Below are 20,237 nucleotides of genomic sequence, written 5' to 3'. Positions count from 1 at the left end.
AGCGTACCAGATGGAGAGTGTGTAACAGAGGATAGTCACCTGGGAAAAGATTGGGGAAAAGACGGCAGGAACAGTGAGGAGTCGGACCACTAAGAGTCCACAATCGTAACCCTGTTTGGTATAAAGTAGGTTTTCCAAGCCGTATTGAACGAATCTGCGCGTACTGAACATCCGACTATTAAAAGTAAACGAACAGTAAACGCCGTGTCGACTTCAGGGAAAAATCTGTGAGAATGCAGATTCAACCCCCCCCCCCCCCCGCCACCCACCCCCCCGTAGCAGGAATACCGCCTCCCTATATTCTACGGTGGTCCACTCCAGTCAAGGTGAATAGCCAATGACGTAACGGCAAAAAAAAAAAAAGTTTGGTGATGGAAAGTTCAATGTTTATGGTAACGGGAAAGTGACAGGAAAGGAAAGTGTGATAGAAAATAGCTCAGGTACTGTGGCGCAAGGCCATTTAGTGCTCTATAGGTTAATAGTAAGATTTTATAATCAATACAAGATTTGACTGGGAGCCAGTGCAGTGTGGATAACATAAGAGTGATGTGATCATACCTTTTGGTTCTAGTAAGAACTCTGGCTGCTGCATTCTGAACTAACTGTAGCTTATTTATACACCTATTAGAACATCCAGACAGTAAGGCATTACAATAGTCTAACCTAGAGGTAATGAAAGCATGAACCAATTTTTCAGCAGTAATGAAAGCATGAAGCAATTTTTCAGCATGAACCAATTTTGCTCCTATTTGTGTGAAACCGCTGCCAGCCTCATGTTTGGTCACGTTGTTTCCTGCCATTCAAGGCTACGATTCTCTTTTCTCTCAGCAGATGTCGCAAGGGTTCACTCGTACTAGTTTTCTGTCTTTATATATATATATATAATTTTTATATGTATATCTCGGAAAGAATTTATTTTACTGGACAAATTTGAAACTTACCGTTTCAATAACAGCCTACGCTACAAACACAAATATAATGTACACCTAGGTTGATGAAAGAATTACAATGACCTCAGATCAGTTTATATATCAGTACTCTGTCAGTGTATATAGTGAAATTACGACAGTAACTACTCTTCATGATCAGCCTGACTACATACTGTCATTTTATGAATGGTGACACTTGAGGGCACCACTAAATATCTATCAAAGGCAGCTGCTACCACCTTAACATATTCATCACAAATTCTGCAACAGCATATTGAAACACATATGTGTGTAGTGGTACATCAAACCTGGGCACTGGTCAACTGAGTTCCAAACCTGCCACGGTAGTTTTGGAGCTTAAGAAGTGATCCAGACCCAAGTCACCAAGTTTCACTGTCCCTGTCGCAGTGATGAACACATTGGCCAGTTTTATATATCTGTGCATGATGCATCGGGAATACATGTGCTCCAGTTCACTGCACAGCTGAATGAAGTACTTCAAGACTGTCTTCTCGGGGATGAGTCTCCTCTGTTCCTTGAAATGCTTTATCATACGTGAGAGATCTCCAGCATCCACTAGTTCCAGAACTATAATCAGTTCATTCTCTTCGATGAATGATGCGTGATATTTAACTACGTTGGGATGATTAAATTGCTTCAGGAGATCTATTTCTTTGATGCAGTCTTGTCGTGCTTTGGCATCCATCAAGTCGAATATCTGGAACTTTTTCCAAACTACTGGAGTGTTGTCTATCAAGTACCTGGCCCTGTACACCTTGCTAAACTGGCCTTTCCCAATCTTCTTCTCAATGACAAAACTGGCTAGGTTATTGTAGTGTATATCTGGCTGCAGCGGTTTCTGCGGCTGATAAACTGGAACCATCGGTTGCTGTCCTTGCAGCTGGGCATCCATGCTGACAGGAATTCAGTCTCTTAAACCCCAGGAAGTGCCCGCTTTGCTTCCACACACTCTGGACAGGAGCTGGCGATGGTGACGATGGCAGTGGCTCCACACTACTCTGTCAATCCAAGGTCGAGTTTCACTCTCAAGCCTGGGTCCTGGTCAACTGAGTTCTGACCCTGCCAATTAGGAAACAGAATTCAGTTTATGGAATGTCTGCCAACGCGTTTCAACGCACCATTTAGAGAATAGCATCTCCTTTTTTTTTTTTTTTTTTTTTTGAATAGTCATAATTTATTCATCATATTCAAAAAAAAAAAAAAAAAAAAACTTTATACATTTTTACATGACTCTCTCTCACCATTCCCACATGGTCAACTTCGTATACTGTACAGTTAGCAGAGCATTGTGGTTTTAGACCTGAGATGGGAGGACTCAGTGAAGCAGGGGAGAACAGTGACACAGGGGGAATACTGAAAACCTCCTTTGAAGCCCTGGAACATAACAGCGGGGAAAACACTCTAAGACTCTCAATGTACTGCAATCGCAATTTGAGTTACAAATTCTGTTCGCTTCTTTTCGATGAAGCCCGACATTTTTTGAAACCAGAAGCAAGAGTCCACTGTTTCAGTTTGCTTCAATTTAGCTTTATAATACATTCACTGTCACAAGTAAAACTGCACAGGCAGGTCCACGGGCAGGTCTGGGTCTAGGTCGTCAAGGACAAACTCGTTTCAACTATAAACAAAACAGGAATCCTGAAAAGAACCAACAACAGCAACACCACCTCTGACAGACCCCAAACAGTCTGACTAGTGACTGTGTTAGTGTCTCGTCTGTGAAATCCCAACATTGTCCCTGAGTTGCTTCATTTTTCAGTACTCCTAAGACCCCACATACAAACGGTGTAGTACATTTAGGATGTCAGAAATCATGTCTCAGTTGTTATCCTGCTCTGTTCCTCCTCACAGCTGTGTTGCATTTTCCTTAGCGTGCGGCCCCTCCTCAAATCTGATAGACCTAGTTTCTCACAGCAGGAGTTGCAGGTATGTTTGAGAACAAAACTTTGGATTGCATCATCTCCCAAGTTAACTGGTCCAAACATCACTTCATCAGGTGAGCTCTCATCATTTACGCCAAAGACAGATGGATCTGTGAGGTCCGTTCCCACCCCTTGGAGATCCAGCACTAGTATCTCATGGCAAGTATACTCATAGGTCCAGTGAGAGAACGCTAACATTGTCTCTTCCAGACCACAAGAGGGCAATATCTCCTCTCCTGTGTTGCTGTTGTATTTTCTGAAGTCTCCAGTCATGTTCCTTTCAATGGTCAGCCACTGGTCAGTGGAGTGAAGCAATGACATGTCCAAAAACCTGGGAGAGTGGGGAACATTACTGGGTTTCATCTGATTAAAAATATGTGCAAGTTTCTGCGCTGCCCTCTGCTGCTGGATTTCCCATAAGCAGAGCTGGAGTGAGGTGCTGCTAGGGAAGACCCTTTGCCATGCCTGGACCACTTCTGGGCGGAAGGATTTGATGATGTAGACAGATCCAGGTTTTAGTATATCCCCCTCTGCCCAAGCACAGGCCACTCTTCTGGCCCTGCGAAGCCCTCCATCCAGAATGCCGTCATGGGAGTGCTGTGACCATGACAACTCACTGGTTGCCCAGTTATGGGGCCCTTCCACTTGTGTTTCCTCTAGAGTGTATATGGTGACCACCTCACCACCCAGTAAAGAGACAGGAGTGAATGGTATTGTGTGCGCCAGCCTCATCAGGTTGTTCCGTTCCATTGCTGAATAGTGTGGGTGTAAATCCTCAGTTGACTGAAATGCTGAACCTCTCACTTCTAATGCTATTCCACTTTGCACCGATGATCTGCGACTGATGGACTTCGCCCAACTGCTCCAAACTTACTGACTTGGACTTCTGGTGTTCTGTAGATCAACCAGTCACATTCCATGTTGTCATTGTGCTGCTGTCAGTTTGGAATCATTGTCATTCTCAAACTTCTCTTCATGTATTCTTACCTGGAAAGGAAAGGCTATTTTCCACATCAAATCTGCTTGATCAAAATTTAATTGAGTAAGACTGATGGACGTTCGAAATTTTCGGTCATTGTGCTTTGTGATCATCCTGTGCTTTTCTCTTTCTCCTTTTACAGGTTTCTGAGACAGGGTTGCACCTGTCCACCTCTCTATAATTGTATGCATCTCCTTCTTGGATTTTCACTATCTTCTTGTTGTAAAACCGCCTCTTTTTTCCTAACGTCGCATTGTCAGGGGACTGACATTCTCTTTCTTCCTGAGTCCTGACAGGGGGCGAACTACAATCTGGGGAGACTTGATTAGGTTTGGAGCTGTCAGGACTGGGCAGACTGGAATATGGAGTGGTGCCTGGCATAGCCATGGTTTCCACACTGGCAGAGAGTGAGCGACAGTGTTGAAGTTTACTTTTTCGGCAGAAGTGTGCCAGTTTTCTGTCAACATGTGGATGTTCTGGTTTTGCCAGTTGACTATCATTGTCTCTGGAGAAAGCTGGGTTTACACAACCCATCATAGGCTCTTTCTCTTTTTGGATTTCATGAAGGAGGAAAAGGTGACTGGAGGTTCTGGAGGTGCTCAGCATGTCCTCTTCATCTTCCTCTTCCTCATTCTCCAGTGAATCTTCACAGCTGGTATGCAAATGAGCATCATGAAGTGACTGTTTTGACTGGTAGAGCTCAGACACATCACTGCCCCGGGGCATCAGTGGTGAACCAAGAGGTGATGGTGAATATGATTCAGATGGGGTTTCCTCACACCACCTAGCCGCTAAGATGAAGTAAGGAACCATGGGTAAACCGTTTATCTGCAATATCAACTTCACTTGAAGCTCTGCGATGGAGCATCCACCGTACAGTTTTATCATGATCATCTGGGTTACCCACAATCCACCTGGCCCCGCCATCACAGACACCACTGTTTTCACTTGGTGGCAATTCCAAGGAACGCTGCTGTCTCCATTGAGCATGACCACAGAGAAGAGATGGTGGAGTGCTTTGGTAGGCCTTTGGAGAAAAGCATCACCTACACCGGCGGCTCTACCCACCGATAGGCTCAAGCTGTGAGAAAGCTGAGAATGGAAGCCTGTGATTGGCTGGCTCCTGCCCAGAAGAGCTGCCTCCTGTTGCCGGTTGTCAGAAGCTGCAAAGAGGGTGAGTGTGTCCACTGTTAATGCAGAAAGGTCCTGTAACTGACCCAGCTTACTATCCAGTCTGTAAACTGTCCTGGATGAAGTGGACCTTCTCCATCACTTCAGCAACCACATCAGTCATCTCCTCTGCCCTCTGAGCTGTGGAGCGGATCTGGTTTGATTTGAGTGTTGAGTTGACTTTCATTTTTCTCCTGAAAATATCCAGCCACACATTTCTCCTCAAACTCATGAAGCTTCTTTAGGTCCTCAGGAGCCAAAAACAACTTCAGGCCAGAGTCTCTCTCTTGCTCAGGAGCCCCACGGTGTTTCCAACAAATCGTGTTTACACACAGAGTCAAGTGACTGAGGAGGATAAAGGGCGGGGGCAGCCATGGTTTCTCCTGATAGGTCATAATGTAACGGTATCTGTTGTACTTCCATAGCTTATTGGATATGGACTTCATATCAAAATACACATTGTTGAAGAAAGCAATGAGGAGGTTGACCATTATGATGTACCGACAGAACAAATAGACAGCCTGCAGAAACGGAGTGAGGAAAGACTCCGGGGGGCAAGGCTGGTTGCCTGCGCAAGCGTCAATCTGTCCAGCATAAACTTCTCCAAAGATCATCCAGTAAGGCTGGAAGACTACATCTTTGGCCAGACTCCAGGATGGCTCCTCATTGGGTGACAGAATTGACTTACAAGACACTCCAAAACTCAGCAGCACTATTGCCATCATAACCACAATGTAGAACATGTTGCTGGTCTATAGAGAGACAGGACGCGTGTTTAGCATGACAAAAGTCAAAAGAGATGCCGACTTAAATCTTTCTCTGTAATACAGCACAAAGAACGACATCTAAACAAAAACTGTTCTTGCTGTGTGTTTCAAGGATTCGTTCAGTCAGACGATTCTCATCCTCCTTGAGTTTCGTGTTTCTGTAATGTGGCCAGTTTGATTCGCAGTGTTTTATTTTTCCAGTAGAATTTGCTTGTTATGGAGTTTAATGAGTTGAACCATTTAGTGGTTGGCTGGGTTGGAATCATTTTGAAAAGGTAATTGATTTTTGGTAATATGATCATTTTTACAGTTGCTATTCTGCCAATTAATGAGAGAGGTAAATTTATCCAGCGGTTTAAGTTGTCTTCTACTGTATTTATTAATGGGGTGAAGTTCAGGTGGAACAACTCTGACAGTCTGGTAGAGATGTTCATGCCCAGATACTTAATGTTTCTAGTAGGGATGGGAAGAGGTGGGTTTTGAGCTGCAGTATTCCAATAATCACCACATACAGGTAGAATTATTGATTTGGTCCAATTTATAGTGTAATCTGAGAGCTCGGAGAATGAGTTAATAACCTTGATGGCTTCTTGTAGAGAGTTAGATGGTTCTTGTAAATAAAGCAATACATCATCTGCATGAAGGCTAATCTTGTGGTGAGTGTGGAGGTTTTGGATTCGTTTAATGTTGTTGTTTTGACGTATTGCAGCAGCGAGAGGTGCAATGAATAAGGCAAAAAGTGATGGAGAGAGTGGGCATCCTTGTCTGGTTCCCCTGTGCAGTGTGAAGCTCTGTGATGTTAACCCATTAGTAACAACTGTGGCCATTGGTGAACTGTACAGAATTCTTATCCACTGGAGGAATGACTCTCCGAAACCAAGTCTGTGTAGTGCTGCAAGTAAGAATTTCCAGTTTACTCTATCAAAAGCTTTCTCTGCGTCTAATGATACTATTATTGTCTTCAATTTGTTTTGTTTTGATACATTAATTAGATTAAGTAATCTGCGCATGTTGTTTGAAGAGTGTCTTCCTTTAATGAAGCCAGTTTGATCTGAATGGATTAATGATGGGATTACAGTTTTAATTTGGTAGGCTAGTGCTTTGCTGATGATTTTGATATTTGGTTGATGAGCGATAGGGGGCGGTAGCTGGAACAGAGAGTTGGGTCTTTTTCAGGTTTCAGTAGTACTGAGATGAGGGCAGTGTTCATGTGAGGTGGGATTGCTGAGTTTTGTTTAACATTGAGTACCATTCTGTGCAACAGTGGTGAGATTGTATTCCACAAATGTTTATAAAATTCGGCAGGAAAGCCGTCAGGTCCTGGAGCTTTATTGTTTGGCATCTTATTAACTGCTTTGTGGAGTTCATTAGGTGTTATTGGTGTGTCCAGTTCATCTGCTTGTTCCTTATTAAGTCGGGGAAGTTCTATATTACTGAGGAAGGTGTTAATATCTATTAAATTGGGTTCTTTGTCAGGTGTATATAATTTGTTGTAGAATTCTCTGAATGCGTCATTTATGTCTTGGGGTGACTGCATAGAGTTTCCTATGGAATTCTTTATAGCTGGTATAAATTATTTTTCTTTATTTCATTTGAGTTGATTTACCAGATATTTTCCTGATTTGTTATTATGTTCAAAATGATCATGTCTGAGTCTTTGTATCAGGAATTGGGTTTTTTTTGTTTATGATATGGTTGAGCTGCGATTTAGTTTCTTTGAATTCGCTCTGTGGGGTTTTTCGCATGTGTGTCAGTCAGTGCTTTAATTTTTTGCTCAAGAATATTTTCATGTTCTCGTTCCTTTTTTTTCTTGTATGATGAGTATGATATAATTCTTCCTCTCAATACTGCTTTTGCTGTTTCCCAAAGTAGGGTAGATGAGATTTCCAGAGAGTCATTAGTTTCCATGAAGGATGCCCACTCTTTTATGAAAAATGTATTAAAGTCAGGATCTTTAAGCAAGGAAGTGTTAAATCTCCATCTGGATATAGGTTGTTTGACTTGTTTGGTGATTAGATTAAATGATACAGGGGCATGATCGCTGATTATGGTGGGATGAATTTTGGGATCTGCAATGTCGGATATAATCGATTGACTGGTGAGGAAAAAGTCAATACGAGAGAAAGACTGATGGGGTGGGGAAAAATGTGAGTATTCTTTGAGTGATGGGTTTTTCAGTCGCCAACTATCGCCAAGACCAAAGTCATTCATGTATTGTTCTAATATTTCAGTGGAGTGCCAGTTTCTGGCATTAGCTGTTGTAGAAGATCTGTCCAAAGTGGGATTAATAACCGTATTAAAGTCACCTCCAATTATGACTGTAGAATCTGATAAGTTAGATAGTGAGTCGAAAAATGTGTGGAAGAAAGCAGGGTCATCAGTGTTGGGTCCATATATATTAGCAATAGTGTAGTTGTTGTTGTTAATGGTGGCGCTGATGATAACATATTGTCCTTCAGGTTCAGTGACAGTGGTATCATGGATTAATTGAACTTTTTTGTTTATTAAAATTGAGACGCCTCTTTTCTTGGAGTTGTAAGTTGATGAGTATACTTGGGTAAATTCTGGAGTTTTCAATTTCTGATCTTCAGATTCTGTTATGTGAGTTTCTTGTAAAAGGCATATGTCTGCTTGTAATTTAATCAGATGGTTTATAATTTTAGTTTTCTTTGCTTGCGAACTAACCCCACGGATGTTCCATGTTACGAATTTGAGTGAAATCATTGACATGTGTAAAGATCAATTTTACAGCAATGCAATGAGAGTGGGAATTTGTGAGTGTTAAGCAGTGGGTATGAATGTAAAAATATTTGCTGAATGTATGGTGTATCAACATTAGTTTGCGGTGTGTTTTAATTATATTTTGAGATGATATATAAAAAATAGTAAAAGTGGTTCTTTTGTCAACCATGAGAGGGACCAGACTATCTGTGGAAGGACAGGTGCTGGGTGGGGGGGGGGTATTTTGAAGGAAAAGAGAACAATAGGTTTTTCTTTTGTATGTTTGGTAAGCAGAGAGTGCTGAGGATGGGACTGGGTAGCTGCTGCTTACAGGCCCAGTGGAATAATCTGTGAGTTCCCAAGGAAATTAAATAAAAAGGATATGGGAAATGAAAAAAGTAAATTGAAATACCCAAGAAAGTCAACTGATTTCGTATGTGAACAGGAACTTTTCCCTGTGTGGTAAGAAAGATCCTTAATATCTTCCATTTGTTTGTGCTTTTCTCCTGGATGTAAGTTTTCCCTTTATCTCTGTTGGATTTGGATTTGGAATTGGACACAAAAGAACACTGAATATTTTCCACTTGATATGAGGATCAGAGACTATGAGCAGACATGTTTTGTGCATAAATGTTCACTTGTTGTATTACTTATTTTCTACTTGTGTGTAATAGTATTTTTTTATGAGATTTACTGATGTTTTGCCAAAGCAAGCTCACTAAAAGTATTGCTAGATGACAGGACCTTTGTTTCCCCATTGTTGCTATAATGGACCTATTAAGAATATGGGAACGTTATAGAGTTGGTGGCCTGAACGGGGAGCTTTTCCCTGTAGTTTTAGATCGTTCATCGTATGATTTACAATCAGATGATACTGCAGAACTTACGCATCTGAGCAGCAAAAACACAAAAAACAACACAAAATGGATGGTGCCAAGCTTCATCTCTTAGTTATCTTTGGCATTGTAGCCCAACCACGAATGAGAAGGGGAACTCCAAATTAATATAAAAATAGTCCAAAAAAAACGTTCCACTGGGCTTCTGTTCTGTTTTAGCCACTGCAACAAAGCTGAGCCAAAACCACAAAATGTGTCCCACAAAACAAATCCAGTCATTTTTCTAAAGCATTTTGTCCAAAGAGATTTTCATCTAATTTTTTTTTTAACATGGCTTTCTGTCTTCAACATCAGTCAAGTCAGATCTGATATGAATGGTAAGGAATTAGAGGGTGAACAAATCGACATCATCTTCACCAAGCCACCAGACCAGAAAAGGAAGGAACGCGAGGCCCAGAGGCAAGCAGCAAAAACACAAATGCACGATGAGTACTATTACTGTGGCCCATCACACATGCCTCCTCCTACGAGACTTAGGGGACGTGGAGGCAGAGGGGCTTATTTGTACAGCAATTAAGCCTATTATGATTACTACGACTATGATTATCACAACTACAGGGGAGGTTACGAAGATCCATATTACGGCTATGAGGACTTCCATACTCCGGGGAGAGGGAGAGAAAGTTGTCAACTGACAGGGTGTGACTGTGCAAGTTCAGAATTGAGAATTGAGACTTGAATCTAACGTAGTAGTGTGTTCAATTAATTCTTTGCTGTTCTGTTTTGCTTTTGTTTGTTTGATTTATTTTGGGGTTTTTCATACTTGTAAATGTTTTTCTTGTCCTGTATATATTACACTTTTTAGACACCTTTTCACACTTTGTTTAGGTTTGTGGACAACTGCACGGTAAATAAAACCTGCACTTTAGTGCTATTTGCAGCAGAGCCTTTTTTGTGTATGTGTGTATTCTGGGCCAACCCAATCCCCTGTCTGGCCTATCCTAGATCGCAATTGGTCACATATTCCATGACAATGGAATGCAGTTTGTGGAATGGCTGCCAATGCATATCAATGCACCACTTAGAGAGTAAAATATTTACTTTGAAAGACTGTTAACTATTGACCTCTGCAAGAGTAACATTTATAAAAAAAAAATCCCCACAAACATGTTGACAACTTTTCACGATTAGCCTCAGTACATACTGTCATGTTGTGACACTTGACACTTGAGGGCACCACTAAATATCTATCACAGGCAACTGTTGCTGCCTTAATATATTCAGCACAAATTGTGCAGTGGCGTGTTGAAACATATACGTGTTTAGCAATACACATCAATCCTGGCTACTGGTCAACTGAATTTTGACCTTTACAAGAGTTTACAGATTGTAATTCTTTCAAAAAAGAAAAGCTGCAGAGACATGTTGACATGTCTACACGATTGGCCTCAGTACATACTGTCATTTTATGAAACTTGACACTTGAGGGCTCTGCTAAATATCTAAGTGCTACAGCTGTCGTGGCACTACAGACGAGAAGATTGTAGGTTCGAAGCCTGGCTGGTTTGGTGTGCGTTTGGGCAGCCTGTGACCTAATGGTTAGAGAAGCGGGCTTGTGACCGAAAGGACCGGCAGGAAAAACATTCACGGCTGAAATGCCCTTGGGCAAGGCTCTCAACTCCCAACTGCCCCCTGGCTGCAGGTGTGCTGCCCACTGCTCCTGCACCTAGTGGTTGTGTGAGCTCACTACCGGTGTCTAGGGAATGGGTAAAATGCAGAGGCCAAATTCACTGCTCACTGTTCACAATGTGTCCCTGTTAACTCCTTGTACCCCTGCTAGAACCCTCCACTCTAACACCTCTGGTCAGCTGACGGTCCCCTCACTTCAGGCATTTTTGGAAACTTGACACGTGAGGGCACCACTTAATATCCATCAGAGGCAAACGCTACCGCCTTAACATATTTATCACAAATTCTGCAACAGCGTATTCAAATACATACGTGGCGATACATATCAAACCTGGGTACCACTCAGCTGAGTTCTGACCTCTCCAAGAGTTTACAGACCATAAGTTTAAAACAACAACAACAACAAAAAAAGCTCCAGAGACATGTTGACAACTTTTCATGATGGGCCTCAGTATGCAATTTGCAAAGACAACTCATTTCCATTCAGTAATCTGATCCTGGAATCCTGTCAGATTCTTCATTTAGAATTAGTGATAATTACTGTAATTGGCTATAACCATTCCTTTGTATACTGATCTCTATGAAGTGTGTTAGTTCAGACGCTCACTCATTTGGTAATCCGTTTTTTTATTGCACAAAATATCATATATTGGGGAAAATTGATCATGCAATGCCTCAGCACAATTTGTGTGTTCATAAAACTTACCACAATATTTTTGTGTATGTGTGTATTTGTTTGTTTTGTTCCTTTTTTCAATTGGAAATTTTATCATGAGCACAATTTACTCTTTTATTTCTTTCAGGTTGTGGACTTCTTTGATGAGACAGTGAATTCCCTGTGCAGTATGCATGACATTGGAGAGGTTTGAGAACAACATTTTATTTTAGGAATCAGTATCAATTCAGTTCAATGCAGAGGTTAGGGAAAATATTTGTCAGAAAGCATGAACTGAGGTATAGAAAATGTACATTGTATCGGTCACACAGCAGCAGCTTCTGGTCCTCATCGCAGCACCCACACATCTGGCAAACAAACGAGTCCACCTGAGAAACAGACCAGCTCTTTTCAGAGAACAGATACAGATCTTCACAACAAACGTCTTCTATCATATCACAGGCCTGCAGCCTCCACCGTTTGAGGAAGCTCGTCTTAATGTCTAGCCTGAGCCCCCAGAGGAAGACACTGAAAAGAATACAGAGCTGAAAAAGCCACATCTCTATGGACCAGGACCCAAGATCATGGGTCTTGGCTCGGTATCCAGAGACAAAGCCAGGAAGACAGGTGATTGTACAATTTATGTATATAGTTATTATAATTACTTGTATATTGTATATAGTTACATTTATTGTTCATGTTTTTGTTTTGTCCTTTTTCTTTCAGGACGTCTTTGAGATCGTCTTCAATGACCTGTCGAAGTTTTTTTTTACTACAGTGGAATCATGCTGTTGATTGGTTCTTTTCTTTCATCATTTATTTAATTTACATGGTTAAATTTATTGTTCTTGTTTTTGTATTATCTTATTGTTCATTGTCCTCTTGAAAGGACAATGCCTTTAGTATATTCCCCTCCCCTCCTTGCTTTGTAAATAGTCAGGTCTTTTTTTTTTCTTTTCTTTCTCTTTTTTTTTAACTTGAATTAAAGCATGGATTGTATGTATGTGATTAATTCATGTCATTATTAAATTTATACTTTCTTCGTTTGTAATTCCTTGTCTTGTTTTGCTGTCCATGCTTAAAATCAGTGACTTTTGTGTCTAATTGCCTTCAGATGGCCATGAAATACACAGCAGAGTGTTCTTTACCACTAATGAATATTTGTAAATTAGCAGCCATAGATCATTTTCCCAGGTTCACTTTCAATACATTACGCTGGAGCGGATGGGGATTAATATTTTATTTTAGAAATCAGTGTTAATGCAGTTCAATAGGGAGCTTAGGGAATAGTCTATTTCTGGGTTCAATTTCAATACATTCAAATGAGCAAACTGGAGGAAAACATTTCATGTTTGTACATTTGGTAGATGACTAGGAGACCAAAATTTCAGGGCTTCATCTATGAAGGCTTCGGTTATAGAATATGAAGTTTCTAAGTGTCATTATACTGTTACTATTTATTATGCTTTTATTATCACTGTACTGCACGTCTGGCCACTTTACAGACATTATTAAGCATTATACCTTTTCACTATACTGTTACTAGTTATTACTTACTTACTAGTAATACTAGTTATCACTATTATTGTACTACATTACTCAGTGGTTAGAATTTATGTCTAGAAGGGATACTGCAGGAGTGAGTGGGGAGCAAGCATTCCATTGTACTTGTTACATATGGCAATAAAGAATCTTGAATCTTGTTTTCCACTATTACCTCAATTCCAGGCATCCTTCTTGTAGAAATCTGGGAGGTTTGTGCACAGTTTCCTAAGCCTCATTTGAATATTTTCAAAGGTAAGGTGCAGCTCCTTCGCTGCTTGAACCAACTCTGGTGACCTTTTCAGTACGTGTTTAATCTGTGGGCAAAGTTGGGCAAAATGAATTTAAACAAGCATATCTGAGCTTTATACAATGTTTAATGTTGTAATTCACATGCATTTTACAATTACACATTTAGCAGAAGTTTTAGGTAATACATGTTGCAGCACTGCCATGTGCACTGAGTGACTTTACAAAAGAAGAAACATGGATGGGACATTTCATAAGCAAGACGCAAGGCATACAAAAAACCTACCCTCTGTCGTGTGATGTATTTTTCCCGCAGATCTTTGCGAAATAGATTCTTGAACAGGTGGTCAAAGTCAGCGGTGTAAGTTAATTTTCTGCGTTTTCCCTGTTTGGGTGATTGTAAGTAACAAACAATAAAAGGTGGAATATATTCAGAAATTATTAAATAAAGTACTTATTAATTTACGTACTTATCTAGGCGTAGTGCCTCTATCAGTGGTTAGTGTACTAAAACTATTTCACTTACCGGTAGTGGTGCAAATACTTGCAACTCTGGAGAAGATGAAGTGCTGCGCATAGTAGATTCACTACACTAAACATGTCATGAAAAACATGTTAACATTAACATGAATGACAACAAATAAATGTCAGGTAATTTGAGTTTTGCTGCACTAACTTCTTTTATGAAACAGATCTTTTTAATAGGTGAATGGCAGATAAATTGCATTTGCATACAAATACAACCTCAGAAAACTTTCATGTGCATGTGCACAATTTTAACTCACACTTGAGTCTGATCCTGAGGAAGGCTCAGCGCAAAGGAATTTGTAACCCTGAACAGGATAAATAGAATTCATTTGACTCAAAGTTTTATAACCTTTCACTGTATTTTCACTCTGTTAAATATGGCTAATCGATTCAAAAGTTTTGTGAAGCACAGAATTCCAAGAGTGTAATACAGAGGGTAATTAATGTACAGCCTTATTGTGATCTCTGTCTATGGGACAATGGAATCTGATTGATGCACTTATTGTAAGTCGCTTTGGTCAAAAGCATCTGCTAAATACCAAATGGTAATTGCAATTATTTATTGCAGCATGTTTGCTCACACTTGCTCTTGGCCCCTCCTCAGCAGTTGTATCAGCTGCACTATCAATGGCAATCTAAAAAAGAAAAAAAATGTTTCAAGATTTGTTAAAGCAGTGTGTGTGCATGAATGTGTGCATGTATTTATGCGTGTAGGCATGTTTACTCACAGCTGAACATGGCTCCTCTTTAATTTGAAAAGAAATAGAATCTGTCTGGGTCATGATCTCTACACCAACCTACAAAAACATTTGACTCTTACAACGGACTTTTACAATTGATATGAACACAAATAATTCATACATATTCATAAATTTCCATATGTCAGCATGTCAAAAGCTATAAGCGCCAAACTATGAAAGCAAAAACTGATTTCTACTTCCACTTTCCACAGTGGAGGATACGTCACAATCCACAAAAGCACTACAAATGAATGCACAATGAACTTTGTGTTCTTTATTTAGCAATCTTAAGTAAGAGACTGTACCATAGCCACTTTCACTCGCATCAGAGAAGTGATGGAGCTGAGCAGAGATGGGGTTGCCGAAATCCTCAGGTAGGAAACATCTTCTAACCTTGTAATCCTCCATTTGAGACAAGTCAGCCAACCAGGTCAACCATCTCTTCTCCAAATGTTCAGGAATTCTATCATCCCATGCAAGCTTTAAGCCACAAAGCTCCTGTAATATCTGCTTTGCAGAGAGGATAAGAGGTGCCAGCATACCCAAAGGATCATAAATAGAGCTCACCATAGATAAGATACCTCGTCTGGTAAGTGGTTTGTCCTGAAGCCTGATCTTGAAGGCAAATGAATCGGTCTCAGTAGACCACTGGACTCCAAGAGCTCTTTCAATGGGCAGAATGTCCTGATCCAAATCCAGATCCTTCATCTCTTGCGCTCGATTTTGTTCTGGGATACAGAGAAGCAGTGACCTGCTGTTGCTGACCCACTTGTTCAGCTTAAAACCACCTGTGGCACACAAACTAGTGAGGTCTTTAGCAAGTTTCATAGCTTCTTTGTCAGATCCTATAGACTTCAGACAGTCATCGACGTAGAAGTTCCTGAGCACAGTTTTTATGACCTTTGAGTCAAAATTACCTATGTTGTCCCTGGCACACTGTTGTAGAGCAAAAGTAGCACAGCTTGGAGAAGACGTAGCTCCAAAGATATGTACCACCATCTTGTACTCCTCAATACACTTGTCCAGTTCTCCATCAGGCCACCACAAAAATCTCAGGAGATCCGAGTCTTCATCCGGTACCTTGACCTGATGAAACATGGCCTCCACATCTGCCATGAAGGCTACGGGTTTCTGGCGAAATCTTGTAAGGACACCAGTGAGACTGTTGGTAAGGTCTGGGCCTTGTAGAAGCTGAGAATTGAGTGACATGCCTTGATAGGTAGCTCCACAGTTAAATACTACTCTAAGCTTGTGCCTTTTTGGGTGGTAAACCCCATGGTGAGGAATATACCACACCTTTCCCCGCTTGCTCTCCTTGCCTTCCTTGTCTTCAGGTGTTATTTGGATGGCAAATTTTTTCTTCAGAATGTCTGCCATAAATGCTTTGTACTCTTTATGGAATTGTGTGTTTTTTGACAACTTTCGCTTCAAGCTTAATATTCTTTGTTCAGCAAGACAACGATTGTTAGGGAACTCAACCTCGTCATTCCTCAAAGGCAATCCAATCCTGTAGTGCCCCTTATCCAGCTTGATTGACTTTGAGACCCTTTCCATGAACACACGATCCTCTTGTGACATCTCTAGGCGCTCTTCATGCTGGCGCTCTGGGAAGTCATATTTCATCTGCTGCTGCAGCAACTCCCCAAGCCTCACAACAGATATCCTATTTGCCATAATGGCCTTTTCAGTACTTGTTTTCCTGAGGGGTCCATTAACAGTCCATCCCAATCTAGTTTTTACAGCATAGGGACCATTTCCCTGGCTGTTTATAATCATCCATGGTTCCAATGCATTTGGAACATTGTTTCCAATTAACAGTCCAATTTCTGCTTTTATCTCAGGAATTTTCACTTCACAAAGATATGGCCATTGATCCACATCTTCCTGACTAGGAATGTTTTCTGCTTTCACAGGAATCACAGTCTGGGAGTAAACTTCAGGGAGTTCCACGTACTCGTCGCTTTCAAGGCCACTTATCTCCAATCCTGACACCATAAGTGTTTTAATGACTTGTTCTTGGTTCATGGTTCTTAACAAAATGCTTGTTCTGCTTCCTGTTGTCTGCAATTGTCTGAGTAGGGACTCTGTGCAAAACATTGCAGAACTACCTGGATCCATAAAAGCGTAAGTATAAATCACCTTTTCACTCTTCTTCATTTTGACTTTTACAGGAACTATGGCAAGTTTGCATTCTAACTCACCGGCCCCAGTATCACTCCATACATCTGTTTGATCCATGTCCACCAATGCACTTGTAACTGCCTTATCTTTTGTGTTTTCACCTTTCCAGGTAATAACCCCTTTTTTGGTAATATGTAGGGCTGTGGGATGCTTGAGTGAACATGCCTGACAGGTAAGTCTATTTTTGCAAACTTTGCTCATGTGACCTGTCTCTAGACACCCAAAACACACTCCCTTTTTCCTTATAAACTCCAGCTTTTCCTCATGGGTTTTCCTTTTGAATTGTGAACAAGAATCAAGACCATGGTCTCCCCTGCAATGCAAACACTTCTTGATAGGTTTCTTTTGAACTTCAGTAGAACATTCAGTGACAGGTATGTTGTTTGTCATTGGTGCCACACTAGTGGCGAATCCACTGAATCCACTCTTGGGACTTCTGTCCTTAGAGAGAATGGGCCTGTTTGACTGTACTAGACTGGTTTTTCTTGTATGTGAGGGATTTAAGCTTCCAAACAATGGATGTGATAAAATTCTAGATTGGTTGTTCACAAATTCCACCAAATCTGCAAACCTTGCTCTTGTGCCGTTGTGATCCTGTAATTCACAAGCTTTAACTCTCCACCTTTCTTGCATCTTATAGGGAAGTTTACTGAGAATGGCCTTCATATTGGTTGGATGATCCAGTTCCTCCAAATATTCCACAGAGTTCATGGTGTTAAGACATCCATTGAGAAGGACAGAATACGCTTGTAAGGCCTCTGCATCCTCGGCCTTAATAGCTGACCAGCTAATGGCTTTGTCTAAGTAAGAGGTAGCAATTTTGTAATCATCACCAAATGTTTCTTTAAAAGTTTCTTTGCCTCAGCATAACCTGTATCTGGATGCATGTATTGGCAACTGCGCACCAGCTCTCTAGGTTGTCCCATTGTGAATTGCTCCAAAAAGTACAGCCTATCTTGGCTGTTCTCAGTTTTCCTCTCAATGCCGTATTCGAAAGCTCTAATGAAGAACTGATAGTCCAAAGGATCACCTTTAAAGATGGGAATAGTGACTGGTGGTAATGTAAACTGGCCTTGCTGCTTGATGAGAGACTCTGTTATTCTGTTTTAATTCTCCATTATGTTGACTAGATTGTGAAGCTCATGCGTTGATGTGTCTACAGCACCATGCACCTCTGCGCCACCGGAAATGTGATCATGATATTTGACTGAAGATGTATTGAAATCAGATGGTTTGATGGTTGGTGATGTCTTCTGATGTGGCATAGTCTGTGCTCTGTGATCTTGAGTGACAATTACAGGAGATTTAACCTTGTGTACATCTTGCTTAGTATCTAGCGGAGTGTATTGTATCTGATCCGGTTGTATTGTCCTTTTGCGCACGGATGTAGCTGTTGTTTTAAACGCTCCATCTGTTACAGTTTTCTCAGTTTCCTTTTGAGCAGTCAGCATATGAGAAACAGCGTCCACAGCAGTACTGTCCAAAAAGGCCACGGCCTGTGTGTATACCTGTGTCATCTCATTCTCTTCATAGTCATCATGTCTGTCATCCATGTCCTGCTGAAATGACTGCTGAGCCAATTCAGTTTCCAAGTATTCATTCATTTGATCCATTTTTTCAGACACAATCTGTGACATCTCAAATTCCTTTAAAATACTTAGTTTTGCTGTATTTGCAGCTAACTGAGTTTCCAACTCAAGCTCTTCTCTCTCGGCTCTGATTTGAGCCTCTCTTCTCTCAAGCTGTTGCTTCCTTTTAAGCCCCATAGCCTTTGCTGTTAATTCGGCCTGTTGACTTTCCAATTGCATTTTTAGAGATGCTACAGATGATTTAGACGACGTTGATGAACGCTGAGATTGCACATTGGAGATGCTATCCTTAGGCACAATATCATCATCAACAATTGTCAGTCACTTTTACATTTTGATCAACCCATTGTGATACCGCTTTTACAAATTCATCCATACTTCTGATTTTAGGAGCATACCACTCACTTTGATCCTTTTTAACTTCTTCCTCAGACAATAAAGTTTTCACAGAATCATTTAATTCAATCAATTCTTTGTATGCTTTGCTGAACTCATTTTCCATTTTAGTTTTAACCATTTCCACATTACATGCACCCTCCATTAATTCTGTAATCTCATTTTTCTTTCTGGTTAATACACCCATTTTGGCACTTCTTGATCCTTTGAGCTGTTTCAGCCTGTCATTAAAGGCAGCGTCAATATCACCCTCCAAACTTCGCACTTCCTGCATTTTTATTGTTTTCACTCGTTTCCAACAAACAATTCAAAATATTTCAAATATTTTAACTCATTTACAGCAAAGATAGCATATTTGTTTGATACCATCAGAATCGAGAACAAAATTCATTCGATGTCGAACATCGCTGATGCTTGAGAACTCAAATTTTACAATGAAATGACGCCAGCGTTTCAAAGAAACGCATCCAATAAGCGCTTGGGTGAAAGGTACTCAGCAGGTTGCTGTAGGTTACTAAAAGTGAGATGAACAGCCCTCAAAACGAACAATCATAACATGATTTCTTGCAGTCCATTCCTTTACGCTCTTTAAACAAGTGATCATACACTGCATGCCGAGGTTTTTGACAATTGAAAGAGCGATCTAAATTGAGCCTAGGTTGACGCGCAACAGCGCGTATCTTGAAATGATGCACGGCCGAGTTATTGATGTTTGGTCTGGTTTATTGTTTTTTGATGAGGTGATAATTAATCCGATTATGATAACATTCCTACCGTGCCAGATGGAGGTGCATGGGTTGTTTGAGGCTTTGTTGTTTGTTGAAATTGCAAAATGGTCGCGCTCGCTGCGGTCAAAAACCGTATGGCTGCCTCCTTCCCCGACACGAGTTCTATTCTAAATTAAAAAGCTTAACAGAGCAGGTGCTGCAGTCACCTGTCTGAACGCATGGGCGTGTCCTTTTGCACCTCCATATTGGTTAGGTAGATAAAACATCCAAAATCAAAATAAATGTCTTTAACCATGCAAAACAAATGAAACATTCAATTTATCAAAATAAATAACATCAAATTTTGGCTCCAACATAAGGCTATGTGAATTAATTTGGCTTCAACACCGATGGGGTTAGCGACGAAAGGAGACGCCATGTTTGACAGCTGCTTCAGGTTCAGCCGGAGGGTGGAGCTAGGGAGAAACTCAGGGTCAGGTTCACAGAGTCAGTTACCACGGTAACTGAGCCAGAGCTTGAGTTACCTCGCTTTCTGGAACAGAAAACCCAGAGTTTCCTTCATCTCAGGGTTAACAAACTCAGAGTTTTCACTAAG

General features: G+C 40.8%; 2 pseudogenes; both read right to left on the bottom strand.

The window, feature by feature from the left end:
- Positions 1 to 1,248: 1,248 nt before the first annotated feature.
- Positions 1,249 to 1,842, bottom strand: LOC115828367 (serine/threonine-protein kinase Nek7 pseudogene; annotated as a pseudogene).
- A 919-nt stretch (positions 1,843 to 2,761) lies between these two features.
- LOC115828366 (transient receptor potential cation channel subfamily M member 6-like) lies at positions 2,762 to 16,773 on the bottom strand (annotated as a pseudogene).
- Positions 16,774 to 20,237: the final 3,464 nt, after the last annotated feature.

Source organism: Chanos chanos, chromosome 15 (assembly GCF_902362185.1).
Source record: "Chanos chanos chromosome 15, fChaCha1.1, whole genome shotgun sequence".
In the NCBI taxonomy this organism is placed as follows: Eukaryota; Metazoa; Chordata; class Actinopteri; order Gonorynchiformes; family Chanidae; genus Chanos; species Chanos chanos.
The sequence above is the reverse complement of the archived record's forward strand: the minus strand, read 5'-3'. Positions and strand labels throughout refer to the sequence as shown.